The following is a 16,201-nucleotide window of genomic DNA, read 5'->3' on the forward strand; positions in this document are numbered from 1 at the left end:
AGGGGGGGCTGAAGGGGCTATAGCCCCGGGTCCTTTGGTTGTAGCCCCGTATAGAAGCTCAGGAACTACAGCCAAAAGGCTATAGCTAGCCCCGAATCGTGCCAGTCCCAACATTAGCTTAGCCCCTGGTCTTTTCCAGACCTAGCAACACCCCTGTCCACGCCTGCTCTTTGCTCTACCCACTGCCCTCCTCGGAACACCATGCCTGGCCACGCACGCCTCTTGGCATTTTACCCAATTTCTTTTAAAGGTGTTCTCTAAAATGCAGCATTTTAACCTATTATTTAAATAAAATCCTGGGGGAAGAGCCCCCAAACCCCCTTTGATTGGTTCGGGCTTCCTTGCAAAGCTCAGTCGATATGGCACATCTGGGGGAAATCTTTAAAAGCCTTCACTTAAAGAATTCACGGGCTAGGAGTGGGATGAGTGAGTCCAGAAACTGTGATGGAAGCAAGTGGGGGAGCCCAAGGACTATACTGGGAGCAAGGTGCAGCGATGGCACATGATAGCCATTTGGACATACTGTCCATTTGGCATTTTTGGGAGGGCCCGGCTTTCCCACAGTTTGCTCAGGCCAAAGAAGCTTGAAGACCACTGGGTTGGTGTGTGGGTAGATGAGGCGGTGCCCCTTCACCAGCTAGTAAGTGGCGCTTTAGCCGGGTGTTGAATCATTTCAAGGCTAGGGTGGCTTTGATGGCCTGAGGAAAGCAATTCAGTGCAGGGCGTGTAGTGGACCCAAGCAGAGAGAAGGAGTGGAAGTGGGAGGAGGCACAGATGGTGCCCGGGACAGAAAGGTTGTGGAGGAAGAAGGATCACAGAGTTCGAGAGGAGTAAAGTGATCTGCATAAAAATTAAAGCAATTGGTCCTAAAGGTGATCGGAGGTCTATTGGCACCTCTTCTTCCAAAGACAGTGCTATGAACAAAACAAATATACTTAACATTAGCCAAACATACTATGAATATATTATTTATTTATTGCAACAGTTTAAAATCATACATGCAAACCAACACATTTATCAAAACATCAGTTCTAAAAAACTAGTGTTAGTAGCAAACATAACATGTGCACTTCATGAAATTCAATTTCAAATCTCTAATTTCCCGTCTATGGTAGCATTTCTGCTCTTCTCCTTATCAAGGGTTACTTTTAGCATGTTAGACCTGTCCAATGTTCTGATCCTGTCATGTGATCTCTTTACAATTTTAGACGGATACCCTCTTGTAGGGTCCGCCACCCAACCATCACAAGGCATCTTGTAATGCGGGATAGGAACCACCTCCACCACCAGCTGGGACTTAAACAGATAACCTAAAACATATCAAATGTTAGGTAATCTGGGAATGCATAATTAATATATGCCTGTTTTATGTTCCATGTTTTTGTCTGTTTCTAATGTGTCACCTGCTTGCCTCAAAATACGAATATTGTATGTAATGCCAAATTATTTTTTTCTTTCTTGTAATTGTTCAATTTGGTGACTTTTTAAAAACAATCATGTTTCAATTGCCAGCCTGGAAGACAACCTATGGTCGAAGCACATGTCGGCTGCAATCAGACATTGCTATCTAACTCTGAATAAAACATGCATATGGCAAACTGTTTTACTATTGGATGAACTTATGATATTTACTGACAACCAACAGATACCTTGCTGGCCAAGCGCGATCCGCCAACCTAAACGGATACTCTTTGTATCAATTGTGAAGGCCTGGGGTAGAGCCTCCTTGTGTTGGCGAAGCAGCAGGCTAAAACTGATACTTGTTTAGAGGGCCAGAGCGCACCCACCAGCGGCTTTACCCTTCATTATTCTAACCCCTATATATTTTTCATCATGTCACGATTCCATTCCTGAACCTATACCTCTGGAAGGTAGCAATTAAGTGAATGATAAACGTTGTAAACTTCTCAATTTTCTCTTGATTGGGCCATGATATTGAACTGCATTGTGCCCAATATTAGATTCCAAGTAGAGAGAAACTCGCAACTCGGCCAGCCTCAAAACTAATGGCCCACGATCATACTGAGCATCCCATGGAGGGCTAGAGAAGCTAGTTTTCTGTTTGGCATCATCATGTTATCTTTTTATGGTGTTATCATGCAGAGCGATATGTTGTTATTGCATTCTGTTCACTGGGTGGAGATGCAATTAGCTAGATAATTGAGTGCAATTTCATCGATCGATTTAATGGCGATAAGTAGGAATTTCAAGAAAGAGAAGTTTTTTCATGGAGAGCCATCCAGTTATGTGTCAGTATGTAGAGATGGTGAGGGATCTGGATAGGTTGTGGAGGGGGCATGTAGCAAAGTTGAGAAGAGGGAAGGAGAAGAGGAGAAAACCAAGGAGTAGCTCGGGCAGTAGGGCAGTTTTCCGAGGACAAGGGTAGAGATCAGCCTTTTGGCTGAGTGGTGGGTGAGCTGGGGGTGGGTCTGCGTTATATTGAGAAGGTTATGCTTAACAACAGTGACAGCAACCATACAAAACTCTGGATTTCTTAGGTCACTGTCCAAGAGAACTAGAAGGTTTCAAGCCTTGCGTGATGGTGTAAGAAAGTCGATGGGGGAGGAGCTGGGAGAATGGGAATAGTATTGGGGCAGGAAGAAAGATGAACTCTATCTTGAAGGAGGCAGCATAGAGCAATCCATTACCTAATAGCGGTGAAGTAGCAGCGGATGCATTCAAAGATAACAGAATTCAAGGAGGGAAAGGTGAAAAAGGGTAACCTGGGTTAAGAGGTCGTAGTAAGAGCCAAAGCATGAGATGAGTTTACCCAGAGAAGGAGGCATAGAGGATGAAGAGGAGTTGGCTGAGTACTGAACATTGAGGGATGGCTCCTGGAAGGGCGTGAGGAGGAGATGTCAGACTTCCATGAACTAGAGAATTAACAATAGGAGAAGCAGGAGGTCACCCACTTGAGTAAGGTGTCTTTGAGCCAAGGTAGGGGAGAATTTGGAGGTGGGGGGGATTTTTCACAGTGTCTAAGTGGAGAGGAAAAGTAGAAGGCGTAAGGAGGAATGATGGGCATGGCGAGGAGTAGTTCAAATGTTAGAGATGTAGGTGAGAGCAGATTCATGAGAGTGTTGTTGTCAGGAATCAGGGTTGGCAAAGGCGTGGAGTGTGTAAATACGCCTATTGAGACATTAGGGCTGGAAAGGACGTGGAAACTACACTTCCCAGCATCCTGTGTGGTTTTGAGTAGTTTGGCTCGTGCGCGCCTGCCATCTGTATTGCATCAAGAATCAAGCACAGCTTAAAAGGCAGGCAATGGCTGCAGGCAGGTGTGGCTTATTGTTAATTGTGTAGCATGAGGCAGACGGCCGCGTACGACTAAAGGAGCCGGGAGTCAGCGTGCGACGAGAAACCATGAAGGGGAGAAGCTATTAATCTTACGCGGTCACAGTGCGGCAGGAGCAGGAGGGACGCTGAGTCACCGGCAGAGACAACGCTTTCAGTTCTTCGTCTGGGAAATCCTTTGGGGCTTCCCAGACTTAAGATAAGTACTTGTGGGGGCAATATTATTCGCAACTGCTTGAAAGTGATTTAAACGGATTCCATGTTTGTCTGGGAGGTCCCGAGGGGCTCCCCAGACCTGAGATAAGTAACGCTCTCATTTTCTTGAATTCAATCTCAGGGGAGAAAACAAAGTGTGCTTGTTACGAATGTGTTACATGAACTTTGCAAGCCTTGTGTTGAGTTAATGCAGGAAGTACTGCATATGGACAAGGACATTTCACTAGGGAATGAAACTAAGGGGAAATGCATTCATGTTGTATGTTGCTAACGCCGCCCTACGGGCCATGTGTACTATCTGATCATTCTGGGAAACTTTCCCTTATGTGTGTTCATTTTGCTTGCTTATGTGTTGTTCAATTCAGATCATGATATGTCCGAGTATGGTACAGTACACGTATTAAGGTGTGCCATTATGCAATTAAGTACATGTTAGGAGTGCAGGTGATATTACTGTTTGTTAAAGGTTAAACAGAGTAGGGGTTTCTCCTGGTGCTTCCCCGGTCCTATCCACATTAGGAGTTCCTCACCCTCTTTCCGGTGTTCCTAATTTCCCCTCCCTATCCACAAACTCTCCCTAACCCCTGTTCCCCCTATTGGCTGCCACGTGGCGACCTGTTATCTAAATCAGGCGCCTGTGCCAACCACGGTGGGAGGGTCGAGTTCATTCGGCTTCCGTGGTTCGGGGAAGAGTGTCGATCTCTCTACCCTCCAGTTAGTGTGATTGTGACAGTTGTGGTGGGTCAGAAGAAGGCCACAGACTCTTAGATGACATGATATATGTCCTTTTATTAAAGTAAAGGTATAAGACCTAACTTTCCCTATGACTATGGGTGATCCCTACCTACTTTACTAGGGTGCTCGTTTGTCAGTCGTGAACGTCCAAAGAAATACTCTGCTGTCCTAAACAACCTAACTAACCCTACCACTAACAGAAAACGAACTTAGATGCCTCCATTCTCTTGAGGGTATTGCTAGTACTAGTCTTTAATAGGTGATCCGCAAATCGTCTGTTGTGAATTCTTGTATTAATCCCTTTAGTTCTTTAGATGCTAATCTTTCTCACTCCTTGTTTAATCCCTTGAGGGAATTTGGTTTTAATAGGAGCCTGTCACTCTCAAGTTATCACAGTTCCACTTTTCTTGCACCACTTGATTCTGTAACTGATGTCCTGCTTTAGTCTTTATTATCAAATTACAGGATAGCAAGTTCTTTTCCCCTTTCCCGGGGTATTCTCTTCCACTGATTCTCTTTTTCTTTACCCAGCTTCTCATCTAGCTTGTCTCGTGATTCAGGAGATTCGTATCTATCTGGTTTCAACATTAACTCACTTTCATGACTTTTACTGGGAAGAATTAACTGTGCGATATAACGATTATCATGGGCTTGCAGGATTCATATTTACTTTGTTTCAAAGTTAACTCCTTTTCATATCCACTACTATGACGACTTAACTGTATCGTATAATGATTGTTTCCTGGTCCCCAAGCTTCGTATCTATTTGTTTTCAAAGTTAACTCGGTTTCGCCTTCTCTACTGGTACGAGTTAACTGTGCTAGATACTGATTGCTTTGAATCGGTCTGTACCTCCCGGTCTCCCGTTTACCTTTGTTCTTGCAGGAGAAAGTTTTCATAGGGGTTCTCTCTTGGTAACTCGCTCTCTCATTGCATTATGCGCCGCCGATGTGGTCCTATCTTTGGCGTTCAGCTCTTCATACTCTCTCCATGACTCTTGTGATCCTGGTGCTCGACTGCATGCCTGATTGTCGGGAGACCTCCTGTTGCTGTGGATTCAGCAATGTTCTTCAGACTGACTGTCTGCCACAGATTAGTTCCTGTAGTCTCACCTCCACTTAGCCATCCGCCCTGGCACCTTCTCAGCATTCGGACCGCTGCACATCTAGCGTCCCGTATTGCCCTTGCAAGCGAGTTTGAAACTCGCAGGATTCTTGGTTCTCGTCCTCGTCAGCTGTCACACAGCAGATTGTCTCGCTCAGCTTGCATCAGCAACTCTCTCTCGTATCCTGCTGCTCTCTCCTCCTCTGGACAGACTTCCTTTAACATACTCTTACCAGTATAGTGTACGTCATGATTTAAAGAGCCATAACCCTTCTCTATCGGACAATGATATCCTTGAGGAGTTTAGTCATCCCATTTATAATAGTTAATGGCCCTCATTGCGAGGTCAGCGGTAACCCGCTGGTGCAACCGGCGAGTTGCGGCCGACCCAGAGACACTGAATTTGCCGCCTGACTTCCTGGTGCCACCAGGACATTATAAGTCCTGTTGGCGCGGGAAGTCAGGCGGCGGGTTTGGTAAGTCCATGGAGTGGGGAGACGGAAACACCAGCATTGTTGGTAACATTGCCGGTGCTTCCGTGAAAAGTCTGCCTGCAGGGGCCGTTGCGCACAGCAGCTCTGACCCTGCCAGGTGCAGCAGCCCTGCAGGCAGACTCATAGTGTGGCGGTCCAGAAGCAAGGGTGCCGCTAACCTTACCGGCATCCTTGTTTCCGGACCACCAAACTTGGAATGAGGCCCGATGTCTTCTTGTGGTGTAACACATTCTATGTAGGCCATCTACAGATGCAGTTCCTGCCTTGTTCCCTTGAGGATTTGGACATTACAAGTAACCAAATTTGATCATGGTGTATCCAGCCTAAGGGAGTTCCTCATGGAAACGGGAGTCCTTGTCCCCAAAGGGGGATTCTCTCCTGGTGAGGTCCCACTTCCCTCTACCCCTAGGCAGGGTATTGCGGTGTGGGGCCACCCCCCTAGCCTCAAAGGAAGCGGCTGCCCTTTGGGGAGAAGGGACAAATTCCCTTGATTCATTACAGTGTTTACAGCAGAATCCTGTTGTTTGTTAAGATACAGATAAAAACACATATCTAAAGGATTTTTGGAGTGGCAGGGCGGGAGGCAGACAGAACAGTACATTCTGGGGATTGTTGTGAAGATGGTTTATGTAACATGGGCATTATTTTGGCTGTTTTGTAGCAGTCAGGGAAGGTGCCTGTTGAGAGAAAGAGATTGAAGAGGGAGGAGTGGTATCAAGAGCTGACCAGCACAAGCTCTTTGATAAAAAGGATCAATGGGAACACTGGATAATTTGCTGCATGGAGGATAGGTAGTAGTTCAGTGGGGGAGGTGGGAGAGAAAAGAAGTGTGATGGCGAGGAAAGGGTGGGGCTGACTGGAGGTGGAGATGAGGGTGCAAGAGGGGCCGGCCTTTATGTACTGTAGTGATTTTGGAGGGGAAAAGGAAAGCAAAGACAGATGCAGAGAGAAACTAGAATAGGAGCCTTTGTTAGGTGGGAGAAAAATATCCTTGAGGGCAGTGGATAGTTTCTGTGGGAGTGAGCCAGGAGGGGATATAAGCTCTCCATAGTGACAAAATAAATATATCGAATTGTTTTTTATATTGCGCTTTATGCCAGTCTCCAGCCTCTAAGCGCGGGACCGGGTATTAAACGTGTGCTGCGCACTGTTGTCTTGTTTCAAACAAGCACATTGCCCCTGAGCTATCCTCCCAAGTAGTAAGGGGTCTTGGTAGAGTCAAGAGCCGTGGTGAGTGTGAGGAGTGATTCTTTTAGGCAGTTAGAAAAGTAGGAGAGTGTTCTTTACACCAGCGGCACATGTGGAGGCAAATGGTTGTCCTCGCTGTTGAATGACTCTGAGATCCATGTTTGAGGCTGAGGCGGTATGGGCTAAAGGACTGAGCAGGATAGTGACACCTCAGGGAGGTAACCAGTGCATTGTTGAAACCAATAAATGGCAGTTTGATCAAGTGGGCCCAGGATAAAGTCAATAGGCGGGATAGAGGGTGAAGGGGAAGGTGGGGGAGTTGCTGATAGAAGACGGGTTTGATGAGGTTAGAATGGCTGGAGTGGGGAGAGAGGAGTGTTCTGGGTACCGTTTACAAGGAGAGTGGGTGATGGGAAGAGAGAAACAGGGACAGGTGGAGTGGTGGGGTCAGGAATAGTGAAAACAGAGGCCCTGTGGGAGTGGGAGAGAGAGGGGGCTGTAAGTAGGAGAGCTTGGTAGAAGCATGGTGAGCTGAGGGGAGCAAGGGCCTTGTAGGGAAGGCAGGTGTGAGGGACGGGTCAGAAGAAGAACAGGAATATTGTACTCACTTTGTTGATCAATCAAGGAGGAGTCAAATGTAATGGGGAGAGGGTGAGGAGTTGGCAGTATTTGAGGGCAGAGCAGGGTGATTGTGTTTGCAGAGGCAGATAGGAGGGCCATAGAACCGTACAGGTCTCAAGAAGACTAAAAAGAACTTCTTGTTCTTTGCAGTGTTGCCCTTCAGTGTGTCCTACAAAGGGGCATATGTGGACGGGACCATTCATACAAATCAGAGAGTTGACCGCTCTTAGAACTGCAAACTGTGGGAGACATAGAGGCCTATGGTCAGGTGACCACTCATGCAAATCACAGGTCTGACTACGTCTAGGAAAGGGTAAGGTGGGAGAGGCCTCGCTGGGTCGCTCTCTTCCTCGAGTGAAGGAGTGATCGCCAGGAGATAGTGCTTCTTTGGCTGCCTCTGTGGAGCATACTGTCCTACTCTCAGTTGAGAAACAGGTTTTACTCTGTCTCAGTCAACAATGCATTAATAAATATGCTTTGTTCCAAAAAAGACAACAATGTATCTTCTGCTGGAGGATTTAGTGTTTCTTTGCCACTGTAATCACGAAGTATGTTATGTTAAGTTCATTTATAAAGCACACTGCTGCCAATTTCATGATCACCAGGTGCTCACGTGGCTCTGCCAGGAAAAGTGGGTAGGGTTGGTTAGTGAGGGGGAGAGGGATAGGATAGATGTGGTGCTCATCTGTTGATGTGTGCAGAAGTGGGTGCAACTGGCGTCTGTGCGTGTGAGCTTTCAGGAAGTGCTTCTTTGTGCAATGGGCTTGTTGTGTCCAGAAGAGCATCATCCAGTGTTTGATGAGTGTGTAGTTTGGTAAGAGTGATGTGTGGTTTGTGTGTTTTCATTCACTAGCCCTCTGGGCATGTGTTGCAGGTGAGGAGGGTGGGTTGTGTGGGAGAGAAGAAGAGGTATGTGGGTTTTGGGTGATTTATGGTTATTTGTAGTTATGTTATTGTTTTCCATTCTAAATGTATCTCTTGTTTTCCTTGTTTCCGGTTTATGTTTTGTAGATACAGGGCCTGTGTAGGTTGGGCGGTCTGTTCATGGAGTGGCTGTTTATTGGTTGGTCAGTATTTATCTTGACGAGTTGAAAAGCAAGGCTTTTAGACTTTTCCTGAAATGAAGGTGGTCTTCTGTTGTTCTTATTTCCTTAGGGATCGAGTCCCATAGATTAGCTATCAGATAGGAAAAGGCAGTTCCTCTGAATTTTCTTATCTTGTAGTATCTTGTTTCTATTTGGAAGTCGGTGCTGGATCTTAAGTCTCTCCTCAGGTGGTATTGAGTGATTTTTGTTTGGATGAATTTGGCTCCTTGTCCGTGTAGTGATGTATGGGCAATGCAGAGAGTTTTCAAGTTGGTGTTTCTTTATTGGTAGGCAGTGTAGACTTCTTAAGGACGGTGTGATGTGGTCTCTTCTATTTAATCTCAGGAGAAGTCTTGCTGCAGTATTTTGGATGCGTTGTAGTTTTTTGGTGAGGCCTTTGGGCATTCCTAAGCATAGACTATTTGCGTAGTCTATCCTTGATAATACCAAGGAGATGTTTGCGAGGGTTCTGTGTGCGAAGTTCAGGTAAGGGAGGAACCCTCTTAATAATCGGAGGCAATAGAAGCATTTTTTAGCTATTCCGTTGACTTGTGGTTCCAAGGTGAGGCCGTTGCCCATGAGGATTCCCAGATTTGATATCACTGTTGACATCTCTGGTTGGGTTCCCATGGTCAGGGGTCCTGTGAGGGATGTCTGTGTTGGACTGTTTTCTTGTGGGGCAATTAGCATTTCTGTTTTGGTTGGGTTTAGTTTGAGGTTGTTGTTTGCCATGCAGGTGTTTATGTCGGTGAGGCATTTATTGAGAGCGTTGTCTGGATCGTTTTCGTTAGCTATCTTGAAAATTAGTTGGGTGTCATCTGCATAGTTGTAGGCTGCAGTCCATGGGCCTGAATGAGTTTCATTAGGGGTGTCATATAGATGCTGAAGAGGAGTTGGGAGATGCTTGATCCATGTGGTATACCGAATGTAATTTCTTTTGTGTTCGATGTGAATGGTGAAATGCAGGTTCTTTCTGTTCGTCGGTGAGGAAAGATTTCAGCCATTATAGTGCAGCGCTTTGTATGCCAGGTTCCTCCAGTCTCTTGGTTAAGGTTGTGTGCCTGATCATATCAAAGGCAACTGATATGCCCAGTAGTACAGGGGCTGATGGGTGTTGTTGTCCGTGTCAATTTTTTGGTCATCCCAGAAGTATGTTGTGTTTTATGGACCAACGCCTGAATTGTAGGGTTGCAAGACCTGCCGGTAAATAGAGGAAGGGAGCATGATGTAATTAATTATGTGGGGAAGGCATGGAGAGTGGACAAAGGAAACAGAGTCCCATTTATAAATTTAGGGTGGTTCAATTATCCACCAGAACTATGTCCCTTTCCCGCTTCTGGGTGGAACTATCGGCTCAGGGAGGGAGGGGCGGGGAGTTTGGTGAATGTCACTGAAGGATTCTTCCATCATCGCAACTATGTTTCTGATTGACCAGCCTGTTGGGCCTTTACCCACTGTCATCTTCTGTCTTTCAGTGGCCCCAACCTATTTGCTGGTCATGGCACATGACCAACTCCAGTAATGCCTGTCTTTCAGAGTTCACTGGTCTTTTGAGAAGTCTGATTTTTCTAGAAGCCAACTAACCTGCACAGATTTCCCGCATTGCGGAAACAACTGACCATGGAATCCTGCTGAGCTTCATTCTCATATATAGATCTAAGTGGGCTCCAAGTGGAAAATAAACACCATTCTCGAAGATGGACAAAACAACCAGCCAACACTGTCTACGCTTCCATTTGATGTAGTAGAACCGTGATAACTTACTCAGCTGTGCTAAGCAAGGAAGCGTACATTTTCCAGTCTGGTCATTGCAGAAGTGACAGAGCTTTGCAGCACTGCTTGCTGCTCTTTATCCATCATCTCACCACTTTCAGCAGGACATTGCCTCACTCCACCTTCACAGGGCTGACACGGTTTGTTCAACTGCAACATAGAGGATTTCATGCTTCAGGACATTATTCAGAAATTGAATCAGTTACATTTCCTTCACCAGAATAACCCCCCTTCCCCCACCACTCCCCAAGTTATTTCTGGAAAAGGGAGATTTCCCCAGAAACGAATGCCAGAGATATTCCTGAAGTGTTATCAAGTGCCAAGTTTTAGTAAACCGATTGGAAGTGCGGGGACGGTTGAGGGGCTCCAGAAGGGAAATTGGGGTGGGGCAATTCTCCTCATGAGTCACAATGCTGAAAACATATTCCTGGTTAACCGTACCAACAAGATTGTGTAACAAAGGGCTGAAAGAAATGGGGAAGGATGAAAATGTGTCACACAATTGAGCGTCTACATACATCAGGGGTCTGCAACTTGCAGCCCACCAGGTGATTTGGACTACTCCCAGTGCTGGAAATGGACACAATTTACTGGGGGAACTCACCCCTGCCTTTGCACAAGCAAAATGGGAGGTGGGCAGAAGTGGTTTTAGCACTCAGATGACGGACAAAAGGCAGCCTGGTGCGACACCTTCCCTTCTCATCGCACCAGCTACAACACACACACCCTCGTCCCTCCTTGCTGTCAGTCAGGCACATTGGAATAACAAAGAGCAGCTTTAGCTCTCGCTCAGAGGGCCCAGATAAACATTTGTCAGGGCTTGTGGGGGCCCATTTTAATATGATTGCCCCCCCCTTGCCTACAGTTAAGTGGACTGGACACAGTCTGTGGCATCCTTGGGTTGCTTAAATAAGAATGGATACAAAGGAATGCCCTTTAATATCAAGGGAAAGGCAGCCAGAGGCGAGCTGAAACACTAATCTGACACTTAAAAGTTAGTAATTGCTCCGTCATCAAGGTGCTAACGCAGATGAAACCAAAGTAAAAGGCAAAGAGGTGTAAACACTGCTGGATGCAATCATAGGCAATCTGTAACCTGCTGCCAAGCACACATTTCAAGTCTTCAGTTAAGGCAGTGGTCTTCAAACCAGGGTGACCAAAGAATGTCCATGGGGCCCCAAGACTCTTTAAAATAAGATTAAGATGAATGTTTTTAATATAAAAGTGCATTAAGGTAATAGAAAATATAACAAGTAGAAAATCTGCTTATATTGTAAAGAGTCTGGGGGAGATGCTTGGTATGAACATGTTTGAATACGACCGAGTTAAGGTGACAGCAGCCAGAAAAGGGCAGCCTGTAACATGTACACACGGCAAAGTGCACATTTAATGCCATGAAAGAAATATGTTGTTATAGGTAAAACAGCCAAAATAGGGGCAGCTGCGTGAGCTCCCCTGACCCCCCAAGGCTCTTGGACACATACACAGCACAACAAATTCTCCACACTATGGAACTCTTAAGCATACAAGGCACTGATATGTCCTAATTTGTCTTCCGTACCTGTCCAGCAAAACATATGCAAAACCCTAATTTGCACAATATGGATTGACATGATCAGTAGCGACATCACAGTAAATAACATCACAAGCAGTGATATCAGTCTTCCAAACTCTAGGATACCTTTGGTAAAGACATTAAAAGAAGTGTTCATGTGTAAACAAGAGAATAATATGCTGTGCAATATATAAATATTCACTATTACAAATATCCAACAATTCAATAGTTTCCTAAACCATGAGGGTTTTTCTTCATAGCAAAAATTGCAATCTAAATCACTTATAGCAACACCCAATTTGAGCAGATCAAGCACAGTGAGATTACATGATTAAATGATTTGACCAGGATCACACATTTCGATAAAGGGGTGAAACTAGTATTTGGACCCAAGCTGCGATTTAAGCACTTGACTACATATCTTCCCAGTAATAGGTCACTTAAATATTTTTTAAGGCTTGGGTTTCCAGAAAATTATTAGTTTTCTATCAATGCCTTGAAAAGTACACAAATCACATAAGAAACCAACCTGACATTACATACATTGTTATAGAAATAGGTCAAGCCAAAAGGCATGTATAGCTTTCTTTTCACCACCTTGAATGCACAATTGCAGTAGCAGCCTGCAAAGGAATGGGGACCTAAAAACAATATCATTTGGTTTTAAATAAGGTATTCACAGTGAAGGAGAATTCAATATAAAGTAATCTTCTTGACCATTATTTTACACAACATGCAGCGTTACACTCCCCACCCATTTATTATCACCCACCAATCGCACCTTTTAAGGGACAACGTCCTTACCCCGGTGCCCCTGTGTCTGGGTCATCAACCTCTAATCAGTTTATTGAAATGAGGTTGACACAAAGCTGAAACTGGGGGTGCTGGTGGAGCATACATTCTTATCTAAGTGACTGAATTTTATTTGTTTACCTGTTCATTTATCTGCAAATAGGTGGGCAGCTAGGGCAAGCACCTGCCCACCTCGCATCACAAACATGCTCTCCTTTTACTCCTTTCTCTCCTGCTTCCAGTTTCTCCAATGCAGGATTCTGTTTGCCCTCCTTTTTTCCTTACTAGTTATTTCCTCTCTTGTATCCCACTCTTTCCCTCTCTTTTTGAACACTATGTCATCCTCTGTTCTTGCCTCAGTCCCTTATCCTTCTCTTATCTTTTCTTTCTCCATTTCTGCGAAAGGTTCTTTGTTATAAAGATACTGCGCTCTTCCTCATTTTGCTACTATTCGCATACTCACCTGCCTTCCTTCACTCAATTTTCCCCTCCCTCGTTCACCCACGTCACACCAGTTGCCTTTACATTGCTGCCCCTCCACTGCCCATTCCTCACTCACTTGCCTCCATTCAGTCCCTTTCTCCTGCCCTCCCTCATTCTTCAATTCTCCCGACTCTTTAGATCTCCATTATTCCCCATTCTCCTTACACTCCTGAACCCTCTGCTCTGCATTTCCCCACCCTTTAATCCTCTTCACCCTGCATTTCCCCTCACGCTTGTGCCTTATTAAGTATTGTGCCATTCCCCTGCCCTCGTTCATTCTCTGTACCCATTCACCCTTTTACCCACACCTGGCTCCATTCAATCACTGTATCTCCTACCCTCCCTCACTCTCAATCTCTCCCTCACGCTTCTACCCTCTTTCATTCTCCACTCTCCTGTCCCACCAGTGTTCATGTTACCTGCTGCGTCTCTACTTTCCTCCCTCACTATTGTGCCCTTATTTCCATTCACTGCCTGCAGCAGGGCCCTGTGGAGCTGGAGAAGATATGTAGTTGGTGGGTTGGAGTTAAGGGGTCTTTTAAGTGCCACAAGCAGCAGCCACAAAAAAGGTAACCCCTGGTTCATTTGGGGATTGAAATGTGAACTCCTTTAAGTTTGTGATGTTCAAGGACATTTCAAGTGCGTGGGGGTAAGAACACCGGGGACATGCAGTGCTTAATTTGTGGCAGGGTTTGCCAGCTTTGGCACTTATTTCTGAGCCCCGCCACTTATGGTCTCAGACCCAATTTCATTATGATGTGGTGTTTTTGAAACTGCATTATTTTAAATTGGACCAGTCATAGTCACACAACAAGCAACAACCGTGTGCACTGACCAGGGTCTCTGCACCCTGAACCCGCTCATTGTTATTCATGAACCGGCTGACCCAGGTTGGCAGGGCAGTGCTAGTTATCCATTTTCCTTGACAGCCATGAGTTGGGGCAGCAACCAGTGATGGGTGATTGTGCTGGCCATGCTCACACAGTGCTCCAGTCAGCCTGCATAATATTGGTGCAGCTCCACCACTGTAATAAGCAGCAGTACCACCCCGGCAGTCTGGGTTGACATCAACTGGGCAGTCTCCATCCAGCAGCGCCAACACAGAGGCAAGGCCAGGCAAAAGGCCAATGCCGAAAAGGAGTGGCTGTCATGAGTGCCAACCTGTACAATATCTTGCTGCACTTTTGGCAGGAAAACTAACCAGTTCAGTAATGATTTTTCCTGAATTATTCAATCTATTTACTACAGGAGGTAAGCATGTTGCTGTTTTTTCTGTTGAAACATGGGAAAAATGTTCTACTTTCTGACTATAGAATGACAACCAAATGTTACCGATGTTGTGTTTTAAGAAGCACTTAAATATGTTTCTTATTTCAAGACACAACTAGTACGTTATGCTACTTTGTTATGTTATTTGGTGTCGGTATATCGCGCATATCACTTTGGTACTGCATACATACATCACCTAGCATAGTTGCAGCTTTAACTCTAAATATGCTCACACCATGGGGAGCAGCTGTGGGTGGTGGCAACAGTGGGCTGGGAACTGCCCTCCTGGATATGTAACCGGAGTGCTAGAACATATTAGGGCCCTGGCACTTATTTCTTTAGAAATTAAGAACTGGCAGTGCTTAATTTGTGCCGGTGTTTGCCGGTGGGCAAAACCGGCACTCTTTTTTTGGGCACCGGAACATCATTGGGTGGGCTCGCACAAGTGTATCTGCTTTGTTTGTTCCAACTTCCACTTCGATCATAAATCATTGTGATTTGATTTGTGATCTCTCATGCTCTGAGTCTGCTTGCAGTTGCAGGCGATGGCTGGCTGGGCCTGGGACTACAGCACAACAAACAGCCAGTGAAAACCAACATTCGGTTGTTACTATGCAGTATTTGATACATTTTGTATAGTAACACAGAATGTATAGTTTTCATTGGCTGTTCTCCTGAGCCAGTAAAATGACATGGTGACGTGTGTGTGGGGGGTCAGTCACGTGGGTGTTGTTGCAGAGAAAGCGCAGCACAACCTTCACTTCACAAGTACTTGTTAAGGCGTGGCGTGAGGCGTTATGCCGTGAGAGAGCCTGCACTGCCTAAGCCAGCCAGCACGTATGGTGACGTCCATCCCATACAACATAGTTGCTTAAATAAAAGTACCTCAGCCGGAGGGCCTATTGTCTATGTACCTAGTTGTTGTTGTGCAGTGCAGTGCCACCCCCGAGGCTCCGACAGGACACTCAAAGGAGGAGGTAACGGTAAGTGTAACTTAAGTCTATGTGGTCCGCATGTGATGTGATGTCCTTGCATTATAGCTAGCACATATTGCAGCCGTGGATATGTCCTTTAAAAGAGCCCATGTCTTTCACCATGTGCCCAGGGTGTGCCAGCTGCCAGGCAGGCCACGAGGCAATCACACCCTGCATTGTGCGGTCGCAAATTAAGCCACACATTAACACACATGCACAAGGACCAGCGACCGTGTAGTTGATTGGTAAAAGGGGGGCACAGGGAAATAGATAACACACAGTTTGGGTGAAAAGACTAGTAAGCATGGAGTACCATGACACTTGTCAGGGGTGGGAATGTAGGATGTGGGTCAATGCGTGCACAGACCACAGAGTTTACACAAGTTCTTAACCTTTCAGATGCCTTAGCGTCTATGTTGTAGACGTGTTAGACAGACCAGCATCTTTCTGCCGTAAGCGGGCCCGACGTGCAGGACTGTAGCCTCTGTCCATTTGTTCACAGTGGAAACTGCAGTTGCTTGCTAAAAACATGTATTCCAGGACTTAGGGGGCTGGGCCTTGGCCTGCTCAGTCTCTTGGGATGATAAATGCCTGCAGAAACACAACAGAGGGGAGGTG

The 16,201-nt window shown here is 45.8% G+C and overlaps 1 protein-coding gene across 20 annotated transcripts in view; it reads right to left on the minus strand.

Annotated features, from left to right (window-relative positions):
• MPP4 (MAGUK p55 scaffold protein 4) overlaps nt 1-16,201 on the minus strand; it is a 233,797-nt gene that overhangs the window by 199,281 nt on the left and 18,315 nt on the right. For 16 of the 20 annotated variants that reach the window (XM_069615485.1, XM_069615497.1, XM_069615496.1 and 13 more), the window contains one exon: nt 10,502-10,660. The exons of the other annotated variants lie outside the window; for them this stretch is intronic. The gene's annotated coding sequence lies outside the window, so the exon portion shown is untranslated. The remainder of the gene's footprint in view (nt 1-10,501; nt 10,661-16,201) is intronic. 20 annotated transcript variants of the gene reach the window in all.

Source organism: Ambystoma mexicanum, chromosome 9 (genome assembly GCF_040938575.1).
Source record: "Ambystoma mexicanum isolate Mex_15411 chromosome 9, UKY_AmexF1_1, whole genome shotgun sequence".
Taxonomy (NCBI): Eukaryota; Metazoa; Chordata; class Amphibia; order Caudata; family Ambystomatidae; genus Ambystoma; species Ambystoma mexicanum.